Source organism: Crinia signifera, chromosome 9, assembly GCF_055691185.1.
Source record: "Crinia signifera chromosome 9, ASM5569118v1, whole genome shotgun sequence".
In the NCBI taxonomy this organism is placed as follows: Eukaryota; Metazoa; Chordata; class Amphibia; order Anura; family Myobatrachidae; genus Crinia; species Crinia signifera.
This window is the reverse complement of record NC_139225.1, coordinates 125,091,670-125,100,427: the sequence shown is the minus strand read 5'-3', so window position 1 is coordinate 125,100,427 and position 8,758 is coordinate 125,091,670. Positions and strand designations below refer to the sequence as shown.

At 45.5% G+C, this 8,758-nt stretch overlaps 1 long non-coding RNA gene across 1 annotated transcript; it reads left to right on the top strand.

Annotated features, from left to right (window-relative positions):
• Positions 1-762: 762 nt before the first annotated feature.
• On the top strand, positions 763-6,139 carry LOC146036705 (uncharacterized). The gene is made up of 2 exons (XR_014460939.1): positions 763-859; positions 5,502-6,139. It is a non-coding gene; the product is annotated as an uncharacterized LOC146036705 (long non-coding RNA).
• Positions 6,140-8,758: the final 2,619 nt, after the last annotated feature.

The following is an 8,758-nucleotide window of genomic DNA, read 5'->3' as shown; positions in this document are numbered from 1 at the left end:
TAGGGCGTGATGGGAGAATAAAATAGTGTGCCAAGCGCAGCGAGGCACCTTGCCCGAAGCATCGCGAGCATTCCAACTGTGTCCATGTCGATGGTGTCGACATTCTGGTAAAAAAAACAGTAAAAAAAAACATGTCGACCTTCCGACCTAACCCATATGGATCTGACACTGCGTCGACATAAACCCATGTCGACATTGCCCCCTGTCGACCTAGACACCTGTCGACCTTCACCCATGTCGACTAGACACATATCGACCCTCACCCATGTCGACTAGACACCTGTCGACCTTCACCCATGTCGACTAGACACCTGTCGACCTTCCCACCTGTCAACCCAACGATGTCGACCTAATGACTGTCAACCTAAGTGCAGTCCACAATACAATCCACACCCCACAGAGAGATGGTGGTGCTTGCACAGTTTATTATGGAATTTTCAAAACTGTGAGGGAGGGAATATTTATGCCGCCTCACCACGAGAGGTTCACTTTGTGTGTTGAAGAATGGACCTTGAAGTAAATTTGCAGCCTTCATTTTTTTTTACATTGTCCTCATCTACTGTAGACCCCATTCCACTGATCCTGAATATGACACCACTGTTTGCTAACATGGTTTTAGCAGTGAAATGGACCCGTCTACTGTAGTAATTTCTATTTAGACACTGTAAACGCAACACTGTGGTATAGACAATATTATCACTGCAGGACAGAAATAATTTCCAGGCAGAAATCTCTGCAGACCAACAGTAGTAACTGTCAGTGCAGGTGCATTGCTGGGTAGTGCACATGCTAGGGCAGCCCCCCTCTTGTCATAGCGTCAGTGGCATGAGCTCTTGTCACATCTCTAAGTGGGAGAAAGGTAGGTTTAAAGGTGTACCAGTGTGAGTAGTATAGGTGGGGTAGGATCAGGGTAAATGTGTACCAGTGTGAGTAGTATAGGTGGGGTAGGATCCGGGTAAAGGTGTACCAGTGTGAGTAGTATAGGTGGGGTAGGATCAGGGTAAAGGTGTACCAGTGTAAGTAGTATAGGTGGGGTAGGATCAGGGTAAAGGTGTACCAGTGTGAGTAGTATAGGTGGGGTAGGATCAGGGTAAAGGTGTACCAGTGTGAGTAGTATAGGTGGGGTAGGATCAGGGTAAAGGTGTACCAGTGTGAGTAGTATAGGTGGGGTAGGATCAGGGTATAGGTGTACCAGTGTAAGTAGTATAGGTGGGGTAGGATCAGGGTAAAGGTGTACCAGTGTAAGTAGTATAGGTGGGGTAGGATCAGGGTAAATGTGTACCAGTGTGAGTAGTATAGGTGGGGTAGGATCAGGGTAAAGGTGTACCAGTGTGAGTAGTATAGGTGGGGTAGGATCCGGGTAAAGGTGTACCACTGTGAGTAGTATAGGTGGGGTAGGATCAGGGTAAAGGTGTACCACTGTGAGTAGTATAGGTGGGGTAGGATCAGGGTAAAGGTGTACCAGTGTGAGTAGTATAGGTGGGGTAGGATCAGGGTATAGGTGTACCAGTGTGAGTAGTATAGGTGGGGTAGGATCAGGGTAAAGGTGTACCAGTGTGAGTAGTATAGGTGGGGTAGGATCAGGGTAAAGGTATACCAGTGTGAGTAGTATAGGTGGGGTAGGATCAGGGTAAAGGTGTACCAGTGTGAGTAGTATAGGTGGGGTAGGATCAGGGTATAGGTGTACCAGTGTGAGTAGTATAGGTGGGGTAGGATCAGGGTAAAGGTGTACCAGTGTGAGTAGTATAGGTGGGGTAGGATCAGGGTATAGGTGTACCAGTGTGAGTAGTATAGGTGGGGTAGGATCAGGGTATAGGTGTACCAGTGTGAGTAGTATAGGTGGGGTAGGATCAGGGTAAAGGTGTACCAGTGTGAGTAGTATAGGTGGGGTAGGATCAGGGTAAAGGTGTACCACTGTGAGTAGTATAGGTGAGGTAGGATCAGGGTATAGGTGTACCAGTGTGAGTAGTATAGGTGGGGTAGGATCAGGGTATAGGTGTACCAGTGTGAGTAGTATAGGTGGGGTAGGATCCGGGTAAAGGTGTACCACTGTGAGTAGTATAGGTGGGGTAGGATCCGGGTAAAGGTGTACCACTGTGAGTAGTATAGGTGGGGTAGGATCAGGGTAAAGGTGTACCACTGTGAGTAGTATAGGTGGGGTAGGATCCGGGTAAAGGTGTACCAGTGTGAGTAGTATAGGTGGGGTAGGATCAGGGTATAGGTGTACCAGTGTGAGTAGTATAGGTGGGGTAGGATCAGGGTAAAGGTGTACCAGTGTGAGTAGTATAGGTGGGGTAGGATCAGGGTAAAGGTATACCAGTGTGAGTAGTATAGGTGGGGTAGGATCAGGTAAAGGTGTACCAGTGTGAGTAGTATATTAGGTGAGTTAGGATCAGGGTATAGGTGTACCAGTGTGAGTAGTATATTAGGTGAGGTAGGATCAGGGTATAGGTGTACCACTGTGAGTAGTATAGGTGGGGTAGGATCAGGGTATAGGTGTACCAGTGTGAGAAGTATAGGTGGGGTAGGATCAGGGTAAAGGTGTACCAGTGTGAGTAGTATAGGTGGGGTAGGATCAGGGTATAGGTGTACCAGTGTGAGTAGTATAGGTGGGGTAGGATCAGGGTAAAGGTGTACCAGTGTAAGTAGTATAGGTGGGGTAGGATCAGGGTAAATGTGTACCAGTGTGAGTAGTATAGGTGGGGTAGGATCAGGGTAAAGGTGTACCAGTGTAAGTAGTATAGGTGGGGTAGGATCAGGGTATAGGTGTACCAGTGTGAGTAGTATAGGTGGGGTAGGATCAGGGTATAGGTGTACCAGTGTGAGAAGTATAGGTGGGGTAGGATCAGGGTAAAGGTGTACCAGTGTGAGTAGTATAGGTGGGGTAGGATCAGGGTAAAGGTGTACCAGTGTGAGTAGTATAGGTGGGGTAGGATCAGGGTATAGGTGTACCAGTGTGAGAAGTATAGGTGGGGTAGGATCAGGGTAAAGGTGTACCAGTGTAAGTAGTATAGGTGGGCTAGGATAGGGGTAAATGTGTACAAGTGTTAGTAGTATAGGTGAGAGCAGGATCAGGGTATAGGTGTACCAGTGTGTATAGCATAGATGTGAGTACTATAGATGTAACGGTATACCAGTGTGAGTAGATCAGGTGGGAGACCCATTTCTAAGTGATTTGACTAGATCGCATAGAAATGGAGCACTGATCGCTCTGTTTGTATAGCCTGGGCGACGGCGATGCAAGGTCCTGGGCATCACCATCATCTGCAGGTAAAAACAGTGCTTGCACGGCCTTTCCAGATAGATTGAGGCTTTGGCAATAAACAATAGGCAAAGCCCCGCACTGCACAGATTGCTCAGCACACATCGCGGTGTGCATTGCGGGTGTACCGCGATGTGTGCTGAGCGAACGTTCTTAAGCCTGTCGCTCAGCATGGAGGCTGGCTCACGGGGCATTATGGTTTCTAGCTAGTTTTTTTGGGGGGCAACTGGTTCTTTGGGGGAAATGTAATCGGGTGAGAAATCTCCAGGTCTTTTTAAAACGGCAATCATTTACACTGCAAAACCAGCTTGATTTTGAAGTGTAAATGATTGCCGCTTTAAAAAACAAAAACTCTCACTTTCTGAATCTCTCATCCTTTTAAATTTCACCCTTTGCCTTTTTCTCTTTTCTCTGGACAATGTGGCGTTTATTTATTATGATGGGAGTTCTATGGAAGATGGGATGTTGCTATGGGCAACCAATCAGATTCTATCTATTATCTTCTAGAAGGTGCTAAATACATAGTAAGTAGAAGCTGATTGGTTGCTATGGGCAACATCCCACTTTCATCAAAACTCCCATCTTAGAAATGAACCCCTTTGTATCACTGGATATTCTTACGTTTTATATTATTTTATATTATTGTATTGCACATTTTACCTTTTAGTCCTGCCCAATGACTACTGACCGGTTTATCCTAGAACATACAGCACAATGATTATGCACCGTGATTTGCCAGATGTTTGTGCGAACCAGTGTCTAGTGTAAGATGATAGTCGATATGCCGACAGTCAACAGGTCGACAGTCAATAGATTAACACGATATAGTCAACATGGTGACATGATCGGCATGGCAGTGGTCAACACAGCATATAGTCAACATGAGTTTTAATGGGAATGGTAAAGTGTGCCCAGCGGCAAATGAGTGACGCACTTTGCCAGCAAGCCAAGCGAATAGAGGGGTGGTACACTAAGTTGGGGTCCATGGGCCTGATTCAAACTTGTTCGTTAGCCTGCGTATGTTTGCAGACTAGCGAACAGGTAAACGCCACCCCCGCGCGAATCCCCTCTCTTACATGCGAAGGGATGTGTATGCAGCGGCGTAACTATAGCACCGCAGCCCCCGCCACCGCGCGGGTGGGGGGGGCGCTGTGCATGTGGGGGCGCCGGGGGCTGCGGTGCTATAGTTACACCCACACCCCCCCAATCCCCCGCAGACTTACCTTTCTCGCTGGTCCCGGCGGCTCCGTTCTTCTGCTGAGGACCACCACAAAATGGCCGCCCCCATATAGCACACAGTTCTCTGAAACTGTCTGCTGTATGGGGGCGGCCATTTTGTGGTGGTCCTTAGCAGAAGAACGGAGCCGCCGGGACTAGCGCGATAGGTAAGGCTGCGGGGGATTGGGGGGAGGATTTGCATGGGCGGCGGGGGGGTGCGTGGCGGGGGGGGCGCCCAAAACTTAGCTACGCCACTGTGTGTATGCTTACACATCTCCTCACATGTGACTGCAAGGAGGAAAACTCATTCGATGGTTTCTCACCATCGAATGATTTTGCCTACCTTCGCTAAGAAAAGTTTTTATGGAGGCGCCCGCTGTCCTCTGAATCTAGGGAGAGCGCTGACATCATGTGACATCAGCCGCCTGCCCCAAGCAGGCTTTGCCGCGCCTGCAGGGGAGCGTGCAGCGTTTTTATGGGGATGCCCATAAAATGCTGGTGGTTACGCTGCTCCAGCCCCCTGCCCGCATTCTTCCCTCTTATGGAGCGAGCGGCTTGGCAAGTATAAAACTCCCCAAAGCCGTTTGCTTCCCGGGTTTGTGCATTGCATGCAAAAACCCCGACCATGAGTATGGGTCTGAATCGGCGCCCCATGTGCTGAAACCTACAAATGAACACAAAAACGTAAAAAACTCATGTCGACATTTTCATGTGTGAACCGTTTCCAACCATTGATCTTTTTACTGTCGACTCTATACCTGCTGACTTTATACCATAACTGTGTAAGATAGCTATTGGCTATTTCACAACTCTATTTCCCTGCTTATCCCTGCACATCCTGGACTTTCATTTACCTGCTTTGTTCAGTGTACCATGCATTATTTCCATCTGTTAGAATTGTCTGATTAACCAAGTGTCTTGTACCATTATATTTTATTATTAGCATTATTATTATGTTTATTATTATTATTCAGATTTGCCTCATGCATTCTTTATTCCTGATCAATTTTTCCCAATATAGCTGTGCCACTGTTTTATATTTCCTTCCCTGACATCACCAGGTAAGGCCACCACAATCCCATTTGACCAAACCAAATGGAGGCACCACCAGCACTTCCAAACCAAGTAGCAGAGGGGCTGCAGACACCACCAAGACATGAATTGGAAGAGATGTCAGTGGCCTCCTCTGGCAAACAGAGAGGCTGCAAGCCCCTAACCCGACCAAAAGAGAGGCCACCACTGCCCCCAATTCAATTAATGGAGAGGCCACCAGCATCTCCATCCTGTTCTAATGTATTCTCGCAGGAATCAAAGAGTCCGACCCCAATATGTTTAACAGGGAGGCTGCCTGCACTCCAAACTGCTTCACTGGAGAGGCCACCAGCGACCCCAATCAATCAACAGAGACACCAGAAGCTCCCTCCAATACCACCAAAGGAGAACCCACCACCGCCTCCATCGGTAAAACAGACATGCCAGAAGCTTGCCCCAATAAGACCGAGGGAGAGCCCACCACCACCCCCAATCCGACGAATGTAGAGCACCACCAGTCTCAACCCTTACTAACAGAGAGGCATGTCCTCACCTCATCTTCCATCTGATCACAAGCGTTGAGATAAACATGGGAATAAAAAGTATTCTGATTGGTGTGTTGTTTAACAGTTGTATCTAGGTTCTTATTTATTACCAGTTATTTATATAGCGCACACATATTCTGCAGCGCTGTACAGAGAATATTCAGTCCCTGTCCCAGTGGAGCTTACAATCTATATTCCTTACTACATGTACACGCACACAGACATTCTAGGGTAATTTGGGAGCCAGTTAACCTACCGGTATATTTTTGGATTGTGTTAGGACCATGGTGGAAATCGAACCCATGACCTCAGTGCTGTGAGGCAGTAATGCTAACCATTACACCATCGGTACTGCTCTGTGAATGGCTTATGTTGGAAATATTGTTCCAAAATATAAAGATGATACAATCAACACATTAATAAATACGAGCTTCAGTAGACCAGACTAATCACCACAGAGTGATGTGACGAATACAAGCAAGCAGCAATATAATCTTTTTATACTTGATCATTTCTATCCATATCAACAAATACACTGTGTGTATACATACATACATACATACATATAAGAAACATATCTTGACATAATTAAGCAATACATACATACATATAAGAAACATATCTTGACATAATTAAGCAATTGTAAGAAAAGAACCCTACAACCAATCAGACAGGGATAGAAAGTGTAGTAGCATGCTACATCTGCATTGGAAGTGTGGGTAAGGAGTGTAAAACATTGTACAAATAGAGAGGACACATCAGACAAGTGTCAATTGAGAAAAGCATAAGTGTCATTATCTACAATCACAGTATTGATGTATCATATGCGATGCCATTGACTGCCACAGGATCCAACAAATCCTCATGGCAGCCATGGCGATCTCTGGATCCTTCTGATCAGGACTGCGCATCGGATCATATCTGGAGATACAACACATATGAAATTGCACTTTTTTTACATGCTTTATTGGCCTGATGGGTCAAAATTGGGTGAAAAAGGGCCATATGGTATATGACCACCTTTATTACTCATCAACTCTGCGATTTGTCCGGGCCCAGCTACAACATCATTGTCAGTGGTTCCTGACGCCGGCATATGGGATGGTAAGGAGGTTGGCCATACACGCAGTCAAACATGATGACATATCTGCAAGGTATACCGTTTCAGCTGCTGCAGGTTTGACCTAATATGTCCATGGACAATGGGCCTTATTCTGGTTCACTCCTTCTGGCAAATTCCTTCTTAGATGGACAAAGCCATGTGCACTGCAGGTGGGGCAGATGGTACCTGCACAGAAACAAAATAACTCACCCAAATCTAACTCTCTCTCTGCACGTTACATCTGCCCCACCTGCAGTGCATATGGTTTTGTCCATCTAAGAAGGAATTTGTCAGAGTGAACCAAACGTTCACAGACATATTGGATGTACACATCAGCCAATAAACTAGCGTTATATCATTTGTCGATCGAACAAACACTATATTTTTCAAGTGTGCATAAAAGAGATGAAGCAAATGTATCACACTGTGAGAAAGAGAGAGAATGCAAAACATTAGAATGTGGGAGTGTGAATAACAAATGGGAGGTCATCAAATCTAAAACCGTAGCAAAAAGTAAGATATCTTCAAAATTGGTGAGCGTGAGTGAAAGGTCTCAGAAGAAAATGAACACACAGGTTTTCTAGTGAACAATGACTCCTTGTCATTTGAGAATGCTAAAACTATTGCAAAGCATGCTGGGATGTGTAGTTTCACAACATCTGGAGGGCCAACGTTGGACATGCCTGGTATAAGATCTGGAGTGTTGTCTTTTATTAACGTGTTCCAGCCAACCATCGACAATGACAAGGAGTGGTGACAGCAAGCTATGGAATCCAGCAAGATGAAGGAGGTAAGGGACAGTGCATTGTTTGCACGCTGGAACTTAAATAAACTCTGGGAAAGTATGTTATACATGTTTAGGGGTATACTCTGAGTGGAACACATCTGGAGCTCTTTAGTCCACTCTTCCTACTACATTGTTCTGCTGTGGGGCATCCCTGATGATAATCTATATGGTGATGGTGGTTGCCTACAATGCATTATATTTCACTATGCCTAATTTCTATACACCATTGTGTTTTGACGACTCCCCACAACATTGTAATATATCCACCAGGACATATGTCCAAGAGGGTGATATGCACTTTTCAAGTTTCATGTGAGGGGGATCACCCTAACAAGAAACACTTCTAACGAAGAATGGTCACCGTATCACAGGGTAAAAGCCACTTGGACGCAATATTAGCCTTGTTGCAGGAGCCAGACACAGAGCATCATTAAAAAGCAGCCACCGAACTAACCAATTAATGGTGGGCTAACGATCCTCCAGTGTAGGGTGAATTTGGTCGAATTCATAGCATGACGTGTCCTTCAAAAATTTAAGTAACATGGTCATTGTATTTTCTATGCTTGTTGTTTATCTGACATTCGTCATATGACGTGATCATCATTTAATACACGTCTGTTCTCAATACTGTCATATTTATGTCAAAACATCAGTCTTTCCAATCAAAAATATATATAACAAAAAAAAACAGCAGCCACCGGAAGTCCATCAATGAATAATCAATACTTGTACCATTTTACTGCAGCATTTTTATCCAATACTTTTAACTGATTTTTTTTTGTTTTGTTGGTGTGTTGTTGTCCATCTACTTG